The sequence below is a fragment of the Silene latifolia genome, chromosome 3, assembly GCF_048544455.1.
Source record: "Silene latifolia isolate original U9 population chromosome 3, ASM4854445v1, whole genome shotgun sequence".
Taxonomy (NCBI): domain Eukaryota; kingdom Viridiplantae; phylum Streptophyta; class Magnoliopsida; order Caryophyllales; family Caryophyllaceae; genus Silene; species Silene latifolia.
Window position 1 is genome coordinate 57,940,945 of NC_133528.1, and position 4,008 is coordinate 57,944,952.

General features: G+C 38.8%; 1 non-coding gene across 1 annotated transcript; it reads left to right on the forward strand.

Annotated features, from left to right (window-relative positions):
* The first annotated feature begins 462 nt into the window (after positions 1 to 462).
* On the forward strand, positions 463 to 574 carry LOC141650199 (small nucleolar RNA R71). Its single transcript, XR_012546247.1, has one exon. It is a non-coding gene; the product is annotated as a small nucleolar RNA R71 (small nucleolar RNA).
* Positions 575 to 4,008: the final 3,434 nt, after the last annotated feature.

The window sequence follows — 4,008 nt, forward strand, 5'->3', positions numbered from 1 at the left end:
TAATAGTTTGAATAAGGGGTTCCACTCTTGTATGCTTGGAAAGCATTCACTTGTTCATTTGTTCCCCTACATTCACTTTGGTCATGTCCCAAAGTTCCACAATTCTCACATATCCCACTTGGGATTGATGAAGATGCCGTCATGGCATTAACATGATTCTTTGGTGATTTTGAGGCTTCTTCAAGTCTAGCCATAGCTTTTTCAAACTTCAAATTGATGGTATCAATGTGAGCACTAAGTTGAGCACCCAATTGAGTAATGGAGTCCACTTCATGCTTTCCTCCTCTAGTAGCCTTGCGAGGTCTACTATATTATGAGTTATGGACCGCCATTTCCTCAATTTTGTTCCAAGTTTGATTGTCATCAACTTCGGTGAACATTCCATTTGATCCCATGTTGAGAATGTTCCTTGAATCTTCATAAAGACAGTTCCAAAATTGTTGTACCAAGAACCACTCGCTAAGTCCATGGTGAGGACATGAGCGACAAATTCCTTTGAATCGCTCCTAAGCTTCATACAAAGATTCTTTCTAATGTCTATGTTACTTTAATTCAGGTTGTTGAATTTGCGAATATGAGGAAGCAACTTTGGGTCTAGAGGATAGGCTGGTTCTATGGTGCACCTCGCTTGACAGATGCTTTGTCTAACTGTAAGGTAAATAGTCCACTCTTGTATGCTTTTTCAACATAAAAGTGAAGTTGTAAAATTCTGTCCTTTCTCACCTTGTTTGAGATGGGGGACCTTGGGGAACTAGCGCAATGTATTTTAATGCAGACTTCATTATTATTCAATGTATTTAGGAAAAAGATTTTTGTGTTTCAACTTTCACCTCACTTTAGTTTAGATTCTCAGATGGATAAACATGCTTACATAATTATTATAGGCAGGTTTCATTTTTGTGTTTCAACTTTCACCTCACTTTAATGCAGACATCATTTCAGATTTTTGTATATTTTGTAACTTACCTTTTTCTCTCCTTTCTCGTTTTAAAAAAAGAGAGCATCATGAAATTTTTTTCTTTCCAATACTTGCTTGTATATCAACTCCCTTTTATGGTTTTTTTTCTCATTCTTATTTGTTCTCCTTATTTTACTTGTAATTGACGGTGAGTTTCTTCGCATGTCATCAGTGCTGATGCTCTCCGTTCTGCTACTCTTCTTGTAATCGCCCGCTGCACTGGGTCAGTCTAACTTGGTGAGTTTCCTTTTCCTTGTAAAAATCTTTTGTGTAGACCTTGCCGTCATATATTGGTCATTCAATATGAAATTTGGTAATGGAGGAGGATATCAGTGAATGGTCAAGTAATGTGTTCACCCAAACTTACGACTGTCATTTGGCATGATTTTTTCCGGCCATATGTGTTTTAAACTGGCCTGTTTTGTATCTTTCCCGCTGCTTCGGTATAAGGAACTGAAATAAGGCTTTTTGTTTTACTAGGTCTAGACTTGATAATTGGTGTATGCTGTCTCGATTGATTTTTCATTTGCCCTCCCAAAACTAGGTATCTGATTGGCGTGTCCCATTTTATCATACCCTTAAACACTGCTCCTATTGGCGAATGAAACAAGCATATGATGTTTCATATCATGCTGGGCATGGTCAAACAGATGCTGTGAAGGTTCTCTTGGAGAATCATGCTAATGTAAGTGTTAATTTCATTGTTTATTGCAATTAGTTTCCAAGTGTTTTCATCTTTCAAGAGAATCAATAATAATGTTATGGACTCATTAATATGAAATTGGTGTTTGTATTAATTTTTGTATTTCTATTGCGGCCTAATACTGAAACTGATGATGATATAACCCCGTTGCTGTCAGTTGTGGGAGCTGGTTCTCTGAATTTTGACCTCAGCAATAAACAAAAGCAGAGGAGCAGATTGCTTGGTAAAGCTTACCCAATTTACGCAAGTAGTGTTATTGTCGTTTTCATAGCAATGCGTTTTCCAGTTTTTGATCAAGTAGCGGTAATGTTATCAGAATGTATTGGGGATTTAAATTGATCAAGTAGCAGTAGTGATCTCACTACTTTTTGATTGTTTCATGATGAAAAATTCTGTATTTTTGAACTTTGCTGATCTCAGCTGTTTTAGCAGGAATTCTCACTAAGATAATGTCCTGCCATGAATATAATTGCAGGGCAATCTAACTCAAAACAAGTAACCTGACTAGTATGACAAATAGAATAAAAAACAAATAAGAAAATGAGACACAAGGATTTATACGTGGAAAAACCCTAGGAATAAGGGAAAAAAACCACGGGCACCAAGCCAGGAGGGATTGTCACTATGATTTTAGGTATCTTGACAGGAAATGTGTATGTCAGGCGAAGGATAAAGTATGGCTGCGTAATAATAATGCTAAATATTATGATGATTACAAGTATGAGAGTAAAAGCACGAGTGAATGAGTGAGTGAGCAAGTGATCCTCTTCTTTTCTTCTTATTTTCTATTTATTAGACTTGCAATGGACCCTGGGGGTTGGTTTAGGATTTCCTGGTAAATAGGCCTCGTGCCCTATTTACACGGGGGTGGTTTGTTGACTAAACATTTGGCTGCCTCTATTTTTCCTGAGTTGACCGTATTAAAACCGTTGCAAACATTGTTGAATGAGTCTTCCGTGCAAATAGGAACTACTTTGGAGAGCTTTTGATGTTGCCTGACACCTTCAGGATATGCTTTATCATGTCGCTTGGTGAGATGTCTTTTCAGGCCTGGCTTAATAAATGCTTGACCTGTCTTTCCCTCCTGGTTGGTGCCTGCTCAGCCGTTCTAATGCTTTGTATGGATTGTCTTCCGTTCAGGCTTAACTTGGACATAGCCTGATTCATATATGGATCAAGCAGTGTAATTCTGGGCCCAACAATTGCCCCTTATGTTCTTATTTCCAATGGATCTGGCCAGGGATAAGGAGATAAAAATTTGGGTCAGGAAAAAAATGTATAGGAATGTTTTACCGAAAAAGAGTTTGAGTTCCTTTCAACTTCTATAACGGCTAGTCTTCATAAATGAGGTAGGTTCATCAAACCCTAGGAGAGTCATGATTAGGTTTATCCACTTGTACTATCCGTTGTGTTTTTGCGGCTATAAAACCCCTTGCACCATTTGTCTTGCTTTCACATTCCATTCTTCAGTTTTCTCAAATTTCTCTCTTCTAAAATTCCTTTTGTGAAATAACCTTTTTCTGTGAGAAAATCAATCTTGAATTCCAATCATAAAAAATGGCTGGAGGAAGAAAAAAGACTGCTGCGTCCAAGGCTGCTGCTGGGGTTGAACAGGCTCCTGTGATAGTTGACGTTCCTGAAATCATTCCTGAAGATTAAGTTGTGGAGGTTCTTGCTCCTCCAGAAATTATTTCCATGACGTATAAGTGTAGATACCCGGTATCTGCTGAAACTCCAACAAACACCCGATGATTATCGGACTACAACATGTTTTGGAATCGCGGCGTTTGATCGACAGTTTGTGTACAACTTTACGTCGGAAAACTTAAAACGATTTCGATAATAAAACATTTCAAAACATTTCAAAAATACCTGGAGTGTTTAATGCACGACGACGGGGTCGCAATGACACTAACTAGAGTCAAAACCGACACCGGACCAAAAACCGACTCAAAAATTCAAATCCCGACTCCAACAATGAGTCAAACCGAGTCAACCACAAAAAACCAAATATTTCAAACCTTCTACCTTAAGTTTTCCCGGATTCATGAATGGTCAAGTACCAAACATGTGACTACAAAACGTAGGATAAAACAAATCATGATTGCGTTTGTTGTGAAAGTGACAACACAGCTCGAAGACCCGCGACGTGGCTCGCGCCTCTTTGAGCAGCCCAAGTGGCCACGTCGCTCAAAACTCACACAACCACTCATTCTCCTATAAATACCCCTCAAATGCCACCCATTTGAGACTTACGCGAGTGTCCGCCTCCTCTTTTCTCCCTTAAAATTCTCGACTCGACTTCTTAAGTCACAACCCGACGCGTATTTACGACCTACCGATCGTA